Raw genomic sequence first — 22,946 nt, forward strand, 5'->3', positions numbered from 1 at the left:
AAAACTACAAGCTCTTTTATTAAATAACTACAATAAAGAATGTTTCTGAACTTTGTCTTTTAAAATTACACAGAGCCAACTTTTAAAACCTATGTAGAAATTCCATATTCATTTGGACAGACTACAAATGGATTCAGATATAAAGATCTATTTAGCCACACTAGCAAACCCAAGCAACAGTTCTATAAGACATCCACCTTAATATGAATTATTTAGCTAAATTTTCATTTATTTCAAAGATGTTTTTCTTGTGTGCAGTTCCCGTTTTCCCAGCCATGACATAAATACTTCAAATGAAGTTTGCAGACTGCATTTATTGCAAAGGAACAGCTTTTTTTTTTCTTCTTTTAAGTAGGCCCCATGCCCAATGTGCAACTTGAACTTGTGACCCTGAAATCAAGAGTTGCATGCTTTACCGACAGAACCAGCCAAGCACCCAAACAAAGGAACAGTTTTTAGTTTAGTTTTGTTTTGTTTTTATTTCAATGCAGGAAAGAAACATGGCTACATTTTGAAGAACTGGGATCCGTCCTCAGAAACGGTGAGTTTTTAAATTTAGAAAATGCCTTGTAAATTAATTCTACATTTGGAAGTGAATAGAATATCTTTGTAAAGACTCTAAAGACATTTAATTGAAATGATTAGTATCTAAGATGTACTGAAGTGTATGCAAAATATCATCAAAATAATTTTGCAACTTTGGTGGTAAAATCAGGATATACTATTTAAAATGTGTGGTTTTATATTTTATATGAGATAATATATGAAAATTTCTTAGTTATCGAATACAATTCTTGTTACAACTCTTACATTAAAAAAATCCTACATGCAGCACTGTAATAATCATGAAATAATGATAAGTGGGTGTAAGTCTGGGCAATTTTAAAACACTATTTGGATTTCTAGAAAATGAGACAACTGTGGGATGAGAAAAATAAAGACCTCATCTCTTTGAGTCTCATTTCTAATTAATTTCCAAGAAAAAAAATATCAGAATACTATTTTCCAAAAGTATTCCTGCAAAAGAAAGAGAGAAAAATAATTCAAGAATTAGGAAAATGGATTGTACAGTTAGTTTTCACCATCGTAGATGCTATTTCAGTAAATTCTAGAATTCAATCTGTGATTAGTGCAATCACTATGTGATATATATATATATATATATATATATATATATATATATATATATATATATATATATACACACACACACAATACCTTGGTGCTAATTTGCCAGTATTCTCTTATATTTCCCATTACAGAGTCATGGGGCAGTCAGGAAATTTCTTATGGAGAAAACAATTTTTGACAAACCAAATAGCTCTGGCATTTCCAGAATCACTGATGTGGAAACATAGGGAACAGTGGTTCCTAAACTGCTGGTATCCTTGATATCCTTTTACCTTTTTACGTCTGTTTCTTTATCGAAGAGGAGACCTTTGAGACAGAGGCTCAGTGGGTAAATTCATTCCACAAGCATACCTTTAGCTTGGACCCTAGGCAATATTTTAAAAATCCAGCATTCAACAATGTAAAATTCACAGTATCTGAGATCTGATCAGGAATTATAAGGTATGCAATAAACTAGGAAAATATAATCCGTGGCTGGGAGAAAATCAATAAAAACAGATCCAGGCACGAAAAATATGATGGAATTAACCAAAAAGAATCTTAAAAATCTGTTAGAATATTAAAAATAGTCAAGAACATAAAAGCATGAACTTGAGAATGTCTCCTTAAATTTTGAGCCCTCAGTACCTCCCCTGTATCATCTTCAAGGAGAGAAGTAGATGATACAAAAAAAGACCCAAATGTAACTTGTAAAAGTGAAAACTACAATATTTGAGATTTAAAATACACTAAATAGGACTGACAGCAAATTAGATACTGAAGAAGAAAAGATGCAGTATTTTGTACCAAGTTCTAAAAGCATTTGCCTCAATAATTTTATATATATAATGTTAAATTTATCCTTAGCGTTTGTACAAGTTTTACATATTTGTGTCAACATTGTCTTTTTAAATTTGTAATATACTAGAAAGTAGAGACAGGTATGTCAAATACAAGAAAGATCTCCCAAAGGTTGCAATACAAATATGAAGAAAGTTTTAATTCTAGAGGTATTGATTTAGAATACCTTTTCTTTTTCTTGTTAAAGAAAAGTGAAAGCATGTCCTTAACTCTTTGAAGTCATCATTAAGAGAGAACTTATTTCTTGCAGACGAATTTGGGGTTGGATGTGTAGTTATGGTGTTAAATCATATCATTATAACTTCAGCTATACTAAGATGATCAGTGTTTTCCTGCTTCAGAGGTATAGGGGAGTGGAATTTTGAAAGTTCTTTTGAATTAGGGACATAAGGTTGACTGCATATATTGATGCCATTCGGTTGAAAACAAAGCCAAACAAGTCGAACTTTTCCCTTAATTCAAAGGCACTGCTTTTCATATTGATAGTGAGCATTCTCTTTGCAGCAGACTGAACACAAGGGAGAGTTAAGAGGTGAATAATTCACTTTAAGCCTTTTCATACCGACATTGCTTCTGATAGCTTTGCCTTCAACAGAATATATGGTGTGGTTCTTTCTACATTGCTGAAGTAGGCAACAGCATTTTAAGCCACCACTTATAAAGTTATCTGACAGCACCTCTAGCTTTGGAATTTTGGAAGTCCATGAGGTATGGCAATAACTGTATTTATCAATGACCTCCAAAATAATGCTTTTGATACAAGTACAGTGTGGTTGACATTTGTGTTTTGCAACTAAAGGCATAATAAAAACACAAGGAATTCTTACCACATTTAGCAAAAACTAGCATTGCTTTGAATTAAAAATGAGAGGACAAGAACAGCCACATCCTGTATGCGAGCATTTAAAGTCTACTGCTCAATTAGGATGACTGGGATGATTTTTTTTTTTTTTTAAAGTAATGTGGCTGTATATTAAAAGCTCTTGCGGGGAGCCTGGGTGGCTCAGATGGTTGAGCGACTACCTTCGGCTCCGGTCATGATCCCAGGGTCCTAGGATCAGAGCCCCACATCCGGCTCCCTGCTCCGCGGGAAGTCTGCTTCTCCCTCTCCCACTCCCCCTGCTGGTGTTCTCTCTCTCTCTCTCTCTCTCTGTCTCTCTGTCTCTCTGTCAATTAAATAAATAAATAAAAACTTGAAAAAAAAAAAAGCTCTTGCAAGTGTTAATTCTTTGGTAAACGACACTGATTACTTTAATAATAACTTGTGTGCCAGAATTTAATTATGTAATTTATGAATCTTAAAGAAAACCATCTTTGACAAGAAAGAAGAAAATTGAGATAATCAAAAGGTGAGAGGAGTGCTATTTGTTATTTGTAAAAGCACACAGAATAGAGAATACATTCTTTTTTGATATTTGCTGAAGCTTGGAGGCCGTAGGCAACCAAGGTGCCACTGAATGTTAGATGTGCTTTCTCACTGGCAATGGCATAGAGTTATGCCATGAGTTGATGTCTTAGGGGAAAAAAGTCCAAAATTCGAGTTGCTAACTTCAACATCTCCAATTAACCCATTCTCTTCAGTACAGTCAGCCTCTCCATGTCAACCTTAGCTAATACTTAGTCTTTTCTTTTTCTTCCAGTGATGGTAGTGGTCGTGGTGGGGGGGCGGGGAGGGGTTGGGAGTTCTATTCCTTTCTGTTTTTTATTTGTTTGTTTGCTTGGTTTTTGCCATCTCTCAGCCAGATATGTTGTCTTAGAAGACTCTCCTCTGCTTTCCTCTTATCATGCTCTTTTTCTGTCTCTATTAAGAATATGGAGGGGTGCCTGGGTGGCTCAGTTGGTTAAGCGTCTGCCTTCGGCTCAGGTCATGATCCTGGAGTCCGGGGATCGAGTCTCGCATCGGGCTACCTGCTCAGCAGGGAGTCTGCTTCTCCCTCTCCCGCTCCCCCCTCTTGTGCTCTCTCTCTCTCTCTCACTCTCTCTCTCAAATAAATAAATAAAATCTTAAAAAAAAAAGAATATGGAAGGATTATCCCACTGGAGAGAATACCTAAAACTGGATTCTCTGCAAATGGGCCTCCATACTAAGCAGTCAAAGATATATGTAGCCAATGAAAAGTCATTAGAAGTCTGAACTTCTAGAACTCTGACATATGAAGAGAAAGAGAAAAAAGGGAGGGAGACAAATTGGTGATTTTTGATTTTACTTATTATCCCCATGAATGCCGAGTCTTCTGCAAGATACATTTCCTTAAAATCTTATTTTATTAGGGTTAAAGAACTTGCTAAAGTAAAAGGAATTTTTTATAAATTGATTTATTTAGATTCAAACCAGTTTTCAGTCTAATCCATTTAGCTAATATGGACTTATTTTGAAACCTGACTGCACTGAATCTAAATTTATGTAAATCATGTCATTGTGCACTTTCTGGGGTAGGAGGCCTGGAGTATGCTGTATACTGTTTTGTATGTATTAATGATATTTATTATTCATTCTTCCCAATTGCCCTAGAAGACATAATAGTGTTACTGTCTACGTGGTTTCTTTAACAGAGAAATTACAGCTAACTAATTTTCATAAAGTTACCTATCATATAACCGATTTGTTGCAGAACAATAACCCTTGCCGGTGACTGCCAGGACCAGTCAGTTGCTGCACTGCCTCTCTAAGACACAGAGAAAAATAAGGCTCCATCCAATATTTTCAGAAGTAAGTTAATGAGAAATTAATGTAACTTGCCTTGAAGTGCTTTTAAAAATTATTGTTATACACTAAGAAAAAAGAGTGCTACTATCCCCCTAATAATAAGACAACTCATTGAAAAAGTCTGCACTTTTACCTTTTTACCCTTGCATGTTAAATTATTTGAATATGCTGAACATTATGTATAACTCCAATAACTAGATTTCTTTTCCTTTGGCCAATAACATAAAAAGGTAATAATGGCCGTTTATTACCAAATATTCTAATGCATGCAGTAGATTTAACTGTATGATTACTTACCATCATGATAGTCATATAAATTGTCAAAATAGGCACTTTTGAACACTTACCTTTTAAAGTGTAAAAGAAGAAATTCAAGATATTACATTTAGTCAATCATTATGTAAAATTCCAAAAAAACAAATAACTAATTTAAAAGGTGAACCAAAACATCTGTCTGTTATCCATTTCATCAGCTTATTTTTTCAAAATACACTCAAATTAAAAACATTACAAATACAATGATTTTGATACACACAGTTCACCAGTCTTCCTCCCCCAAATATTAAATTTTTAATCATAAGATAAAGTCAATTATTATCCAGATAATTCATTTTGCAAATGAAAAAAATATCAGCAAGATCCGATTCCTGTCTGATTTTGCATCTCTCTTTCAAATCATCATCTGTATAGGTATATTCCAGTTCCTAATAGGATTAAAAGAATAGAAGGAATTCAAGGTGAAACTGAATGATGCAACACCTTTCTCATTTTTCCTTCCTCCAACTCCTGATAGAGAATTTTTAACTCTCTAGAAGCAATAATGCAGGCAACCAGCTAACCAACCAGCATATTTTACGATAGTTAGTGAATACCTTGGGGGGATTTTGAAGCCCCCAGTATTTTGCATGAGTTTCAAAGATAATTCACTATGCTTTCCAAAATAACAAAAATCATAATCAAATTTAAATTTTCAAAAAAATTATCCATTGTATTTGAATTTCTGGTTTGAAAAAGAAGAGTAATGTGAGGAAAAAAATTATGAAAATTTAGGAGATAATATACAAAGAATTTGGAAGACCTGTCCTCCGAAATGACTATTACAAAGTAAAAGGCATTCCTAAATTTGAAGGAAAAAATTAATTATTAATCAAATTTATGACTATTAGATTACTAGAATATTTATCATTTTCCCTCTGAAATACAGGAATAAGTATCACATTCAAAATGTATGATTCAATGGAAAGAGTCTATTTTAGGTTGGCATTCATACCTGAAATTAAAATAAAGCTAAGTGTCTTTACTAATGTTAACAGATTTTTAATTAAACATTAGCACAAAATGAAATGAACTATCTCTACTCTTTATCAGACTGACACTTAATACCTAATTCAAGTATCCCCAGCTTTCTTTGCTTGGAGACTTCAATTCTAAGAATTTTTTCTCCCGTAGTAAAAGCAGCAGTCTTACCTACACAATCGTTTCATGAGATAATAGGCCTGCATTCTTCCATATCTAATTTTGAAATAATGGACAAATACCTTGATCTTGTTAGAGACTATTTATAATTTACATGGTACAGTTTTTTTTTTTTTAAATACACAAATGGAAAGAAATGAAGAAATGTTAACAATTAGTAATGCCTTATAAAAATAGTTGGTGAACCCTGGCCTGTGGCCCACTATTTTTGAAAATCAAGTTTTATTGGAATTCAGCCATGCCCTTTCATTTATATGTTATCTATGGCCACTTTCATGCTTCAATGGCAGAGTTGAGTAGTTGTGACAGAGAATGTATGACCCATAAACCCTAAAATATTTACTATCTCACCCTTAACAGAAAATGTTGCAGGCTCCTGGCTTAGAAAAACTAAGTCTCAGTTCTTAACCTTAAAATTAAAATTTTCACTCTATTCACTCCTGTAGATAAAATACTAATGAGGCATTTTCACATAAGCACTCTTTTTAATTAGGTCATAGTTTAAGAAAAACAAAAAACAAAAAACAAACCACAAGTCATTTTCATCCTCTGTGGGACAGACTTCTCTCACAGAGTTTGTATTTGGAAGGTGCCTTATGGAAAAACTGTTCATTTTTTTTTTTAAAGTGGATTTCAATGTTAGGTGATTTGTAGCATGTTTATATTCAATCCCAAACTACTTAAAACTGTGGAAACAGTACCATCGCGGGAACACCTGAAAACAAAATGCACTTAGACACATTAAGTTTCCTGCAGTGTATTACAAGTTCCTCTAGAGTGTACTTAGAATAAGAGTAAGTAACCTGTTCTTTCCCAGAGAAAAGAACTCTTCTGTTCTTGGTCCTTTGTCTCCTGTGCTTCCTTATGTTTTTTTACAGGGTGATTTTTGTCATTGTTTCTCAATCTCTCCAAATCTATTCCTTCCTTTCAACCTCACCAGCTGGAACCATTATAATTTCTATTTTATGGATGGAGAAACTGAGGCCTGTGGAATTCATGAAAGGCTAGCTGGAGATCCCAATATGAGTAAGTAAGAGGAACGAGTTTCTTTTGACTTAAAATTTTGCACTCTTTCAAATAAAAAGCCTGCAAGTGCTGTAATGATCCATCTTCCTTTTGTGTGTATTATGCTTTACTTTCTAGTCTATTTATCATTGTCTGATGTATTTTACAGATTTATTACTTTCATTCTAATAATGCTTGTTAATCAATGCTCCCTACTGAGTTTTGATACCAGGTCACACCCCCTTGAATGGCTTTTGTTCCTGTAATTGTTCAGCTCTGAATCATCTTAAACACAGATAAAAGCAATGAGGTCTACTGGACAACTTTGATTCAAATAAAAGAATCAAAGCTAGTTCTATGATCAAATCTGATGATCCTGGGCTGCTTCTGGAGTCTCCAAAATTTGGCAATATTTTCACTTTATTTTTTTTATTATGTTATGTTAATCACCATATCACATCATTAGTTTTTGATGTATTTTCACTTTATTGGACCAACTTACAGAACCTCTTGAAGCTACTGCTGGTTGTCAGACCTTGTGACAATGTGTCATACGTACATAGGTCTCAGCAGAGTTTCTGAAGCTTTGTATATGGAGGCCTTAAAGAATTCTTTTCCAAATTGACCTGCATTCCAGGAACTAAGTTGTAGTAACTCATAGTAGCAATTATTCATGCTACACAATGTTTTCATACTCCATAGATACCTCAATAGAAATGCATGTCAAACATGATATCCCAACTGGTATAGGAACAAAAACCCTAAACTCTGAGTCAGATGACATTAATTCTCTATTTCTAGCTAGCTGTATATATGTGAGTAACATTTCTGTGCTTCAGTTTTCTCACATGAAAAGAAGTGTAAATGAAATCAGATGTTATCATATGTCTCTAACTTTCTGGTATTCATTGCCCTACAACAGTTCTTTTGTAGAAACTTTTCTTCAGTTTCTACCCAGTGTGAGCTTTTCTTCCCACAAGGTCTCCCTGAATAAAAAAGCACAGTTCTTAAGGAAGACTTAATAACATCTTTCCACTTCAAAGTTTACTTTGGTTGTGTAAGAAGTTTAAAATATCTGGAAATTATTTTTTTGGAAGATGGTCTATCAAAAACTGGTCACTTTTTAAAATGTCTACTTAACACTAAAGCAAAATCCAAAAAACCAATCCTGGTTTAGAGAGGTCAAAATGGAAATTTGTGATAAAATAAATTAGCATTCCAGTAAAATTACTTTTTTATAATCGTAAGTATTCTGGAATGAAATTGTACTCTTGTACAATTGCTAACATTTGGGCCAACTGAAATATTGTTTTTATGGAAAATATGCCTGCATATCAGTACCCTAACTGCTTCAATGTTTTATGTCATTTGTTGTAAGCAACAATAATAACCATATGTGTTATTCAACATTTAGTATTGGTTATATCATTTATATGCATAATTATATTTCGTCTTGAATTCTTATGATAGCTCTATGAGTAGCAAATAGTATAACACTTAATAAGAAAACAGAAAAAAAAGTTAAGCAACTTGCTCTGGACTGAAAACTTTTTTTTTTTTTTTTTTTTAACCAAGAACCTTGGGAATTGAGTCTCAGTGTAAAGACTCAAATTGTCAATCAGGGAGTAACTGATTAAATGAATTATCCATTAATTGGCCCAGAATTCCAGTATTGTTAAGATAATATGAAACTACATCACTGACATGGAATGATGTCTATCTATGATATATTTATATAATTTTAGGCAAAAAGCAGCGTAAGATATTATGTTTAGTATATACCTGTAAAAAATCTAGTTGTGTGTTGTGCATGTGTGTGCACTTCACAGCATGGGAAGATAGACAGGTTACGATCCCTTGTTAAAAATCCTTGCACTCAGACATGTTTTGTAATCCCTAACTCTTTCATATTTCAGAATGACATTTTGTTGTACATGTCATGTATTACCCATCCCAGCAGGGAATGGTACAATACCTCAAATTTAAACACCTTAATATTTCTTCAATAAAAAATGTTCATATTAACACTAAGTGGAACAAGTAAAGGTTAAAAATAGTCTTAGATCAGTTCAGGTCCTAGAAGGGACTGTGGATCCGAACAACAAAAGGTTAGCAATAGCCCCCTCTGAGTACTGAATTATAAGCAATTTTATAACTTTTTAAATGCAAATTTCTCTATTTTCAGTCCACAAATATGTAACAAGTTCTTATGATACACCAGGTGCTGCTTTAGGTATGGATTTTCAGCAGAGGTTTTGCAGTAAAAATTCTTCTTAAAATGCAAAATGACTATAAACATGACTATAGTGACTATAAATAAATAAAAACATAATCATTTAATTTTGGGAAAAAAAGAGAGAAACTCAAAGATGCATATACTGCACAAAAAAATCTGAAATTATTTTAATGCAAAAACTTGGATTTTTTGCATATAAGAGTTTTATAAGAGTTGTTGTTATTCCCAACAGTAAAATCTCTTCTAGGGAAACTATTGATTTGGTGAAAATCAAATAGGAAAGAGGTAACTGGCCTTGCAGTCAAATGTAGCCAATTCATCCCTGGGGGCTGACTACAAGTTCAATGTTAGAGTAGTTGAAATCCAAAAGGCAATAGACTAGCAGTGCCTGAATCTCAACTACACAGGTCTAGAAGCACAGTCTCAGTGGAGCAGCTTCATCTTTAGAATACCTGTCATGGAGCACAAAAACCAAGGGTCCAAAAATCTCATATATTTATCTTTCCATTGCCCTTAAAAAACTCTTCTTTATAGATTACTTAATTCCATGTTTTTTTTTAATATTATGTGCCCTGCTTATATGTACATTAGGCACATTTTTGTATGAATATAAAACACAAAGTAGATAATTTTTCCCAAAAAGAAGTGAAAAAATGGAAGAATTTTTCCCTTTTCTGATAGCCTGCTTTCTCCTTCCTTCTTTTAAGAACGGAATCAGGTTGTCATATATAGTTTGAAAAAATAGGTTTTTTCCTGTCTCTGAAGGACCATGAGTTTATTCAAGCAGAGTTAGGTAGTTTATAAAAGCTATCCACATAATATAAAAAAGACAAAGTATAAAGCTCTTCCTGTAGCCTAATTTGATTTAAAGTTCCCGATACCCCTTTTCTTAAGGGGACAGAACATCACAATATGAAACAGTGCACCGAGTAGCATAGTACATAAATAGCTCAGGCTGAAAGCATAACAATAAGCTCTCCGTCTATTATTGCAGAACCAATAAGTAAGCATAATGAAAATTATGACACATTATTACATTACTCTGTATTGCCTCTATTCATTTAAAAAAAAGATGAGTGCATTTAAAATAATTTCACATGTCAAATGACAGTAAACCTTCCAATTGAGAGGATATTGAAAGGAATATTTGTAAAGAGCGGATGCATGGTCTTATGTGGCTTATATCAAGATTACAATAGAAGCAGGGAGAGTCTGAGATGTAACTGCTTCATTCCAAACTGGTAGTAACATAGTATCCCAAACAGTTACATCATTCACCTGCGCTATGTGTGTTCTGATATTACGCAGTCAATAAAAAACACATTAAAAAGATTTAGAAAAGACTTCCCTGTCAATCAGCCCTTGGATGGATTCTACTTTTTCAGTTTCCCTGTTGATTTAATATACTAGATGGTATTAGCAGCACTGGCTTGTAAACAAGGAAGATCTGAATCCTATTAATGGAGATACGCTGCCAAAATAATCAGTTTCCTACTTAACAAGTTTCCAAGTATTTGTAAAAGCTGTGAAATGGGATTATAAGGTTAAGCTGTGTACATCTGGCTCATCACTATATAAATATTTCAGAAATTTGATCTCATAGGCGAAGAAACACCTGTCTAATCATGACTCGTTTCCAAGTTACATGAACTTCAGTGAGCGTAGCAATACACAAATGCTGACAGAAATGATGATCAATTTACATAATGTATTTCTTGTGTTAGGCGTATAATTTTATCATATATCACTCTTCTGAGTGAAGACAAGAAATATTTGGGGAAGATTCTGTGGCATCCTATTACGTTGGCAAAAAAGGATTGAGGGAGGTGCAAAAATTTTTAAAATTCAGGATAACCACCTAAAGTACTAAATATTGCTTTTTTTTTCCTTGTGCCATGGTATATAACTTTAGAGTAATTGGATGTTGTAAGTATAAAGTAGTATAATATGGACTCAGAGAATAATTAATGAAAGGCAGGAGTTCGTGCATAAAATAACAGTAAAAAGTTCAGCAGTCCCTCTAGTTAATCGAAACCTTAATGAATTTGAACATCAGTTGCTTTAACCAGATCCAGGATTAAATAACTATGCTGACTCTTTGTCAAATATACACCAGCCCATTAGGCCTGATTTTATGTTTTCAAATTTTGTTCAAAAACGTAATTGGGTTAAAAATGTACCAAATATGGCTCTTATCAAATTAACTTCAAATGTCCAACTTGAAAACATAGATTTTGAAACTGTGGTCCAAAATGGCAGCTAAAGGTCAATGAATCAAATTTCCAATTATATTTCCTAGGAGCAGATGGGTGCAATGAAACCTAATGATTGAATTTTAAATGCTTTCATGCACCTTTTATCTGTTTCCCAACATGTTGATTCTACCTTAATGCTCTAAACAAGATAATGGGTTTATTACAATTAACCAACTGAAATGATATCTCCATTTTCCAATTATTTATATCATATTACCTGGGGATATTGAATCAGAGCTCCTTTCCTCTCCTACCCCTAGTGCCTTTCCATCACCATCCTACATTTACACCAAACAAAACCCAAACTCTAATATCATTAAATAAGAGATGTGTCCTGGGAGATCTGACTTCTCTAGTTAAATGATGAGTACTTAAAATGAAGCCCAAGTTCACTGAGGCTTATTAGGAAAATTGTAATGAAAATACTTCAAAGGTATTTGTTGAGTAAGTTTAACTATAAATTTCCTTTCCTTATGTTATAAACTGATACATTAGTCTGTTTCTCTGACCTGCATAAGCTTAATATATAAAGAAGGTTTATCAAGTGGTTAAAAAATTGTATGTTCTAGGGGCACCTGGCTGGCTCAGTTGGTACAGCGTTAAACTCTTGATCTCAGGGTTGTGAGTTTAAGCCCCAAGTTGGGCATAGAGTTTACTTCAAAAAAAAAAAAATAAATGTTCTGTTTTAGGAACAGCAAGTGGAGGATTTTATCTCTACTATATCTCAGTAGAGCACATCCCTGCCCAAAGAATAAAAGGAAGGAATTATGCAATTTATTGCTTTTATATAAAAGAAATCAATATGTTATCTCTTAAAGTCTAGATGAAAGGAAATCCAAAAAGCTTTTTATTTTAACTAATAAACAAAAGTTTCTCATCATTTAAATGCATTTTCATAATGCTAAACATAATATTATTTAATCCAACCCTTCTCAAATTCAATCCACCCCTCTATAGATCTACTATAGGAATCAAATATAGGCATCTGAGGTCTGAATGTACATATAGTTAAACACAGCTTAAGGTGATAAAAAACAGTATCTGAGTTCTTTAAAAGTATTTACATTAGATGTAAATGTACAATGTTCTTAAAGTATCCCTGTAAAAATATATTTTCTGAATGGGTATCACAGAAAAGAGACCAGATGAAAAGAATAAGAAGAAAACAATCAGAACAAGTCAGCATAAGACATAAATAATAATTCCCTTCCTTTTGTTTCAAACTATGTGTTTTGATGATAATTTTCAAATATCTAAACAGCTTTTTGAAATTTCTAAACAAATAATATATTTTCAGATTTTATGGCTTTATGTGAAGACTAATATAAATGCACAAAACCTGGTATATTTATTGGACATTCACATTTTTTCCAACATTGTTTAGAAGTCATATTTCCAGTAGATTTCTAAGCTATATTTTTTAAAAGAAAGCATGTATGATAGTTCAAGAAAAGCACATTCAGAGAAATGAGTAAAATTCAGACAGATTATGGACGATTACAGGCCTAGTTTCTGATCTTCTGAGAGGGTATCTGCTCCCAGTACTCAGGCTTCTCTTAGTGACAGGAAAGCAAGACCAGTCTGGCATCCTCTGGAGAGAGCAGCACCCATTGTTGCTAGGCCTTCTTTCCCCAAAATGCCAAATATTCCAGAGTAAATTTACAGAGGTGCTCAAATTACAATGTTTGGATAATTGTGGATTTAAATGTCCCCGCTGAGAACTTGCTGTTTGTTGGTTTATCTTATGTAGTATTCATTTAAAACTTTCGGAAAGTCTTTCTCTTGTTTTTGAATGTTAACTGACAATGAATCCTAAATTTCTTAAATTTGCATTTCTATGCTCCTTTCTATTATTTTTTCTTTCACTTTGTATCCCAACTATATGGCAAGTGGAGAGAATTAAATTTTTAATACGGTTTGAAAGCTCATTCTACTTGAAAACTTTACTCTATCAAACCTCCTTATTGTTTGATATGGATTTTGCAGTTAAAGTTTAAAATTTAGATAAATAGTAATTAAGTCCTAGAATAGCTTAAAAGTAGTGAGTTATTTCAATTAAGAGCTTTTTAATTTTTTATTTATTAAGTGAATTTATGATTATGGATTCAATAACTCTGTAGGTTGTAGATGTGTTTTAAATAACAATACTGAAATGGGCAACATACTGTTTATATAAATGCATAGCTTATGTTTCCTCAATATGTGCTTAAAAATTTCGTACCACCTACGTGAAATAGATTCTGAAATTTTGAGAAAAATTTTGTAGGTTGGATTATTATTATAATGCACATTGATTATTGCCCACAGTGATATTCTTTTCCCATTATCAGATGGCAAATGGTTGGTACCAAAGTGATTAAATCATAAAATTATATATTAACAAATACAAATAAATATAATCCTGAAATTACTATTTATGGTTTATCTATAATTTCATTTCATTAAAAAAGTTCCATAGATAAAATAATCACATTATTTTCTTAATAATTTACTAGAGCTGTATGATTCTTAAAGCCTTAACAAAGAGACACAACATTTTAATTGTGCAGTTTTAATACTTTATAAAGCATATCAAGGAATAGGACAAAAGACAAAAGATATACTCTTACCAACACTACTTGCTCTTGAGATACAGTATATATATATATATATATACATATACATATATATATAAATGTAGACACATTTTTATGTGTGTATGTGTGTGTATATATATATAAACAAATTCACTGAAAGTTTGATGTTCATAATCGTGAACTTTGATCATTTTTTCCCATGAACTTTTAATAGTATCAATATAATTGTATAGGAATTTTCATTGTAGTTATTAAGAAGGTAACTATTATAAATAAAAATTATCAAAATATGCCACCTTCAAATAAATTGTTTACCAGGATGTTTATATAAATATCTGACTTTGACCTCTGTAATTTCTAGGTTTGGATCTAAACTCCAGCTCATATCTGATCAGTGATCAGAGGATTATAAAGAATCCATATTTTTAAGTCCTTACTATGTATTAGAAACCATGCTAGGTTCTCCCAACTACAGAGACAAGCAAGATGTTATATGGCCCCTGTCCTCCAATATTCAGCTATTTAAGCTGCTTTGTGACAAATTAGCTTTGCTAATAGTTATAACATTGATCCAGAGTTTTAAAACTGTTGAGATTTAATAATATTCATTATTTTGTGTGTAGAACAATTAGATCTTTACAGAAACAAAGTATACATACCACAACCAAAGAAGGAATGAATGGAAATAGGTAGGGTGTTAAATCTCTTGTTAGTCATCCCAGTATCAATATCTTTATTATGGCTCTTTAAAATTCCTATGCATTATGTAGCTTTAGGATGAAGCATAGAAGAAAAAATACTTGCACTGACTTCTGCTGATTAAATATTATTTTATAGTTCAAAAGACAGCACTTTCCTTTTTACCTCCCAGTCTGTCCTGCTTTTTCCAACACTGCCAAATGGTCCTACTACCATGTACTTCAAACTTAATCAGGCAACAGAGGAGCGTGATGGAAAATATTATCTACCCCTTTGCTAAAGCATTACATGTCAACTTTTCGCCTAAGGCAAAATTTAATGGCTGACTTGTGGATCTTTATTTCTAGAGATTTACTATGGAAACACTGACATAACCTTTAACCAGAGCAAACAGAGCCACTCTAATAAGCAGGAACACCAAACCTAAAAATGAACGAGGAACAGAAAGATCCTGGCAGGAATTAATCTGCCATTTTCACACATCTGCCCGAGGGAGGTATTGTAATTGCAAAAATTTACTCTAAGACTGCTGAGACTTATAGTAATTATGTTTTTTTTTTTTTTTTTTAATAGAAATAGCCACAGGTGGTAACAAATTGGGTTTTGAGATGGGGAACTGGGCATGCATTCTAACCCAAATTACTATGTAATTGTCTTGATTATAAAAAAAAAAAATCATAGAAAGTCTTATGCTCAAAACCAGAAAAAAGAAATTCTCCTTAAATGTATTCCTTGTCTTTTAATCCTTTTAGTTTCTCTCCACTTAGGCATATAGCTTTGTTTGTTGATATTGGCACATCTGATATCAGGGCCATACCGTAGAATAGGCTTTTGTCAATAACCCTTAGAAATTCCTCTGAGTGGGATTTGTGTAATAGGATAGTTCACGTATTTCCTGCCTTATTACCATCTAGAGATAAATAGTAGCTTTCCTAGAAGGTCAGGATCTGGAAATGTAGCTAATAATTACTATTATCCGTGCATCTGACAATGCGAAAAGTGCAAGGTTATAGACTTTTTATTTCAATCTGTTGTATTAAAATGTTTGTTATTTTTCTTACACACACACATAATTTCAATAACCTATCTTACTCTACACTTAGATTCATGCATTAGCACCAACATACTATTGTTTTTTAAAACTGCAAACATATTCCAGGCATACCATGCCAAGTAAGATTCAATTATCAAGTGTACCTCCAAACTTTCTTAATCAAACAAGATTAAAATAAGAGATTAGGTAATGACTTAAAACAAAACAAAATACATTAATGTAACAGGAGGTCACATAAAGCTTAAAATAATAATAAAAATAAAGCAATCAAGTGTCTTGCCTTGAAATTATATGAAGATAAGTTTGTATGTAATCTTTAATTCCATCTTAATGATAATGATAATAAAAATAAATGATTGATTTCTCTTTTATTTTTCATGACTTATAACTCCCCTTATTCACATTCTTAATGCAATAAGTTGATTTGGGATAAATGTTTTTAAAATACATGCAAAATTGCAAAAGCAAAATAGAAAGCAAGACTTTTGTGTCCCAAGAAGACACCTCAATAGAATTCACCAATATTTAGACAATATTCTATTTTTGGTGACAGAACCATGGAAATCAAAGCAAATAATTTTTAAGGATGTTTGGAAAGCTTTTCTAACAAATGTTTATACAAAGATGTATCATTAAGCAATTATCAGGTTTGAGATGGAAAATACCCCTTTTGGAACTAACTCCCTTTTTTTTCCCCAAAAATACTAACTGATAATATTTTTTCTTAGTAAATTTGCTGAGATTTTAATTATATTATGTCTCAAACATTCTAATTTCTTATTGTCATATCATCCACTGAAATGGAAATATTGGCAATAAAGCACATATTGACCACTTTACACTCTGGTAAGAAAATGCTTCTCATGGTAATCGTAGGTGAATTTCTTTTATAGATATCAGTTCTGCATATTGGAATTGCTCTGGTGAAATAGCAAAAAAATCTATTGAATATTCAGTCATAAAACAATCTCCATTTACTCTGATAAATTATGCTATGTGAAAAAGAAAATAAACAGATTTAAGCAAAGGCATTTATATTGGGGCCTGTGAATTGAAAAGATATTTATCTTGAAGGTAAAAGCTATCATTTTAGGTTTCAAAACTGATGCAAGTGGCAAATAAATATTTAGGAATTTATCTAAGACAGTGATAGTGTAAAATTGGGTTATAGAAATAAGAAAGATATTTAAGCCACTGCGACCATTTCTGCTTATAATAAAATACCTGTTGCATTTCCACTTTATAAAAGTAAGCTATTGGAATTTAGGAAATATGTGTATATTTCAACTTGAGTTTTATTGAATTGGAGGGCATGAAAATTCTAGGTGTAATTGTAATCCAATCACTGTTCAGCAGTGATTATTAATGATTCAGGCAGAAATACTGGTAAAGAGGTATATCAATTGCTGACTTACGCCTAAATTATATTTTTTAAAAGTTATCACCAAAAGAAGCTGAAGAAAATATATCTAAAGAACCATACTTGTTAAAAGAAATTATTTAGTCACATTGTAAGTTAAATCTGTTATTAAAATATATATATATATGCCACCAAAATAGCATTGGAATTTTTCTGAATTATCCACATTATGCATTAATATAATTTACAAACATGTAACTAGTGTCTCTTAAAAACAATATGTATCTACAAAAACAATTATAAAGTTATAGCTTTGAAAACTTGAAATAGAGTTTTAATGCTCTCACTTTCAAATTCTACAAAGGCTGCTGTTAGCTGATAAAGAGAGTAAATAAGAAATTGTCCTTTATATGGTCCCTTTAATGTGTTCCAATAATTAAAAATCAATCAAAAACATTATAAGTTTAAAAAATAATAAATACTGTTCAGAGTGTATTCCAGAGCCAAACAAGCTTACATGATTATACTTATCTGTACCTTGCCCATTTTGCATCCAATATAAATATGGTTCTTGAATATATTATTGAGTAGAAACATAAAAAAAATAACATGTCTTTAAATATTTCAAAATTACTAAAACAAAATGCATTTCTAATACCATTATTTTAATATATTCTATTCCTCTAATCAAACCAAAGTCTATTTATGTAGATTCGTTACATCTAAAGTCTCATTTATCCAACCTGTATTTATCCTTTGATCACAAAGCTTGTTAACTTAAATGGTCTTTTATTGTTATGATTCATTTTCCCATAATTATGCTGTTTAACTGTCTTATTTTTTGAATAAATATATGCAAACGCACCAATCATATTCAGCACAGTTATGCTAGATGCTCAATGAACTGTAAGAGCCATTTCACTACAATAAAACTGCCTGGAATAGATCCAGGGCAAGGCCTACAAATACCAGTAATCAGAATGTCACTAAGACCAGAACGGATAGAAGTGTGTCACATGTATATCAAGAGATTCTCTCAAACACTGTCTGAAACCGATTTTACAGTCTATCACTGGAAGAACTTTGTGCATACGAGGGAAAGATGCCACCCACACAGCCCACAATTTTGCATCTGTCTTTTTGTCTTTTTTTTTTTTTTCTTTTTTGGCTTTACCTAAAAAATATTGAACTTCTACAGCAGCAAGGAAGCACAAGAAAACTTCTGCTTAGTCACAGCTGGGAATGTTGATGTCATTACAGACTTCTTTATTATAGATAATTTATTTCAGGAGACTAAAGGATAGCAATATATCACTGTCAAAGCTGGTGGTGAAAGCTATGACTAACCATAAAATACTGTGTACCACTGAAGGAAACTCTTGTCAACGTCTCCTCTACTTAAATAGGTTGACAATAGATTAGTGTAGGTCTGATGAACTTTAAAAGTGTTTTGTAGGTGGGTGGCAGAAGTCACAGTATCTTCAAACTGATGGGCAAAATGAACTTTATGCCATTCTCTATCAAATATACAGTCATTGGTTAAAGGAATTCAGTACAGGGGGGAAAAAAAAACAAAACGACTTCCCTGATGACTTTACTAAAATATGACTTTAAGATACTGCCCTGTGGGATTTATTAAACAGAAGTATCACTGAGGGGAATACATTCTGGAGCAATGACTAATATCATAATTAGCAGGTGCATTTGTAAGAATTTACCCACTATTGAGTGTATTGCAAGGCTTATCAGCATAAGGAAGTTAAGTTTTACTTCCTAACTGGCATGAGTTCAGTTCCAGCGGCCTCATCTTACCCCTGTGGTTGTTTCATCATCAGGATCAAGGTATATATTCTCACAATACCTCCAGCCATCCCACCATCCTCCCGAAAGAATCAGAAACTTGGATGAAAATTTTTTTCTCTTCATCTACATAAACTCCAACCTATTGTCCACTGAAGTCCAGTCATTCTTCAACTTCTTCTCTGCTCTAGAACAACTGGCTCTACTTTAAGGAACTTGAAAATGTGTGAAGTTTGAAAACAGCGCAATCATCAAGTTTTAACATATTTTCAAAGAAAAAATGAAGGTTTGAGGTCATCCTTAAAATGAGGAGAGCTGGGGCGCCTGGCTGACTTAGTCAGTTAAGCATCTGCCTTTGGCTCAGGCCAAGATCCCAGGGTCCTGGGATGGAGTCCCACATCCAGCTCCCTGTTCCGCGGGGAGTCTGCTTCTCCTTCTGCCTGTCATTCCCCCTGCTTGTGCTTGCTCTCTGTCTCTATCTCTTTCTCTCTCTCTCTCTGTGTCAAATAAATCAAATAAATAAAATCTTTAAAAATTTTTCATTAAAAATAGGAGAGCTGCCTTGGAACTAAAAGGTATAAAATGGGCTAATATTTGTGCTTGAGTATTTATATACATTATATGGGAGATATATATACATGGATACACATACTTTAATTTTGCCAAGAAGTTTTATGATTCACATTTTCATAAACATAGGCAGAGCCAAACTTCACTGCAATAAGTGCATATAACCCTTTATTAATCTTAACATTAAATATTTTCTTAATTTATACCTTTTATTTTTATAGATATATTTCTATTGCATTGTATTACATAAGCAGCACTAACAGTAAAAAATGTGAAGCCTGATAGTGGTAGTGAAACATAAGAAAATATAAATATTATATTTGTAAATAGTATTAGATACTTATCTGGAGATTTTTAATTTTTTAAAATTTTAAAATATGTATATTTCTTAATCCTTTAATGAGGTATTTGAGATTATTTTAAGAGTAACCAACTTATTTTAACCTCATATGTAAATCTATATGCACTGTAAAAAAGTGAATAATATATAACTTCAAATTTATTAAGGAAAGTTTCTGGAAATTCTGTTTGTTTTTATTTTTTTAATGTTTTTAATGTGTTTTGAACAATATGGTCACAGGTGATCAATAATGTTTTAGAACCTAGAAATTTTTTTCTTGACTAAAAATGATGTTCAAGCAATTGAGATTGGAATTTTAGGACATACTTTTCTATGATCTGATAGTTTTCACGATCACACACAGCCTTAAATAACATGAAGATGCCAAGAATAAAATTCCAAAATCCTCCAAGTAGACTTGGATATGATAATATTTATTGAAATTATAAATTCACTCATAGAACTTAAGTAAAATTATAAACTCACTCATACGCTCAGAAAAATTTAAAATTATCCTACTCTTACATTTTTAAAAGACTGATGAGTTATCATCTCAGTGGAAGGATGATGAAATATTTTACCTGGCTGGTATTTTGGAAATTTTGTTGAAAACTAAAAACTAATGGATGAAGAGGTTATTACCTATGAGTAATTATATCAACTAACTGTAAAAACAAGGTTCTCAGGTTTCTAATTCATATAATTAAAAAAATTATACTTTTGTGTTTTCATTTATTGCAAAATAAACAAATGCGCCCAAATTTACATTGGAGCTGAGATTTTCATAGGTGCACACAAAACTAAGAATAAAAGTAACAATATATTAAAAATGATGATAATAATTTGAATTTTGAATTCTTCTCCAAAGAAACTCAAAATACCTTGATGGCTGATTATCTTTTAGGTTTTTTTGTACCTTATTTATACTATTTTTAATATATGGTAAAACCAAAAAAATGTGTTATGATTATATACTCATGTTAACTTAAAGTAGGAATTAATCCTTCCAACTTTTAAAAATTAAAAAAAAAAAAAGGCAAGTGGAGAAGACACTCTTGGAGGCCTGCTATAGGAAAGAGACATCCCCTTCCTATTTAGCCCATCATTCCTCTTATAAGTAGAGATGTATATAATGTTTATGGAAATGAGTGCATGTAACTAATCAAACTGTGCTATCTTAGAACAACAGTGCAGAAAATTAACCTCAAAATCATATATGAAGAAATTATTCACACATTTTATGTCTGTTATTGAAATCACTAACATACTAGAATATGAACTTTTAAAGATCACCATCTTGGGAGCTCATCAGTCCCTATAGTCAAGAATCTCTTGTGTTAGAGAAGTGGGACTAAAGGCAGACAACGGATAATGTTGCTAGTAAAGATATACTTTTTCTTTCACATTTTAATTCCAAAATACTGAGTTTATTGTCTATGGTACACTACTTTAGTCCTCTATGCTGCAATCTCATTTTTATATATTTGGATTGACTGTATTTACCATGTGTTTAATTCCTTTTTATTGAAAAGGCCATGCACATATATCAAAAGGATTTTCTCTTCCTAGCATAAAAAGTCTAAAGTCAATCCTAATGTGAATCTTTTAAAATTGAACTATAAAACACCACATGAGAATGTATTCTTTTGTAAAATTTATTTTAGTAGATCTTATTCTGCTGGCTCTATATATTTTCTTCTATGAGTTCATATTGAAATGACTTGCAGTAGTGCTACAAAAAAATCTGAAAACACAGATGTTCAAATAAAACTGGAAATTCTCCCAACAGTGAAGAAGTCCCCAGCCTCTTCTCAGCCAGGCCTTCGTTGAAAACACCTGTTGAGAAGTTACCCTGAGACTGAACAAATAATTCTTGATAAGCCTCAATATGCAGTAACTCGTGACAATTAGTAATGATCTCTACTTGATTTTAGATTCTCATATTAACATACAAAATAATTCACATGAAAATTACTATGAAAAGTGCTTTTATAAATTTGTATAACAATTTGTTTGCCTTACCTACCACAAAATCTGTGCTCCTATTTTTCAAAATCAGTGTTATAGCTTTAAAATGAATAAAATATTTCATTAACACAATGTTATATTATGACTCACATTACTGAGGATATTTTAATCACTAATCTATTATTTAAACATTTTACTTCATCTGAGAAACTTGAAAAAACCCTGAATAAAATCTCTTCTCACAAACCACTGTTTCTACATAGTGGTTACATGTGTAACCAGCTTACAGGATTGTTCTGCATTCACTTTCAATAAAAATGCTCTTTGCCCAAGAACCTACAGATCTTAACCTTAAAATTTAGACCCCCGTGACTCACACAATATCATTTGATACTTTAAAAAATCTTAATTTAAGCTGCAATATGAGTCTTCTACATCCTGAAATTCTTAAATTTCATACCAGTGTAACTCAGAACAATTACGAAATACGTTTCATTCCATCCATAGAAATACACTGTGCACCTTCTAAACAACACAAACGTACTGGAAAATAAAGCTAAAGCAAGTGCACTCCGCGGATTAAAATACTACTTTCAGAAATACACGTGAGATTAGTAGCGTGTTTCCTCAGCAGACTGTGTTAAATATACACACTGATAAATGCACTTTGAAACAAGGTTATGGATACCTGAGCACTTGAATTTAAGCATGTCACTTCAGCACAAAGTGTTTGCAGCGTTCTAGTTTAAAGAAAAAGAAGAAAGGAGGGTCACTATAGTTAATTTACTCTGTTCTCAACAGTAGGTACTGAGAAAAACCTGGTATATTTAAGAGGAAAGTAAGATATTAGGAATTTACAAAGCATTCTTTATAAGACTGCAAAAACTCAGGGAAAAAAAAAAGAGTAAGAGAGTGCCTGTTTTAACAGT

The 22,946-nt window shown here is 32.2% G+C and overlaps 1 protein-coding gene and 1 long non-coding RNA gene across 4 annotated transcripts in view; one reads left to right on the plus strand and one right to left on the minus strand.

Annotated features, from left to right (window-relative positions):
• Nucleotides 1–22,946, minus strand: part of PCDH17 (protocadherin 17) — a 98,068-nt gene that overhangs the window by 67,888 nt on the left and 7,234 nt on the right. The gene's annotated exons all lie outside the window — the stretch shown is intronic.
• Nucleotides 493–21,851, plus strand: LOC118009357. 2 transcript variants are annotated; one of them, XR_004678897.1, is made up of 4 exons: nt 493–541; nt 4,584–4,681; nt 7,095–7,180; nt 21,839–21,851. It is a non-coding gene; the product is annotated as an uncharacterized LOC118009357 (long non-coding RNA). The 2 variants fall into 2 exon arrangements; XR_004678896.1 differs by lacking the exon at nt 21,839–21,851 and having other exon boundaries at nt 7,095–7,498.

This window comes from Mirounga leonina, unplaced genomic scaffold, assembly GCF_011800145.1.
Source record: "Mirounga leonina isolate KUSES-001 unplaced genomic scaffold, KU_Mleo_1.0 Mir_127, whole genome shotgun sequence".
In the NCBI taxonomy this organism is placed as follows: domain Eukaryota; kingdom Metazoa; phylum Chordata; class Mammalia; order Carnivora; family Phocidae; genus Mirounga; species Mirounga leonina.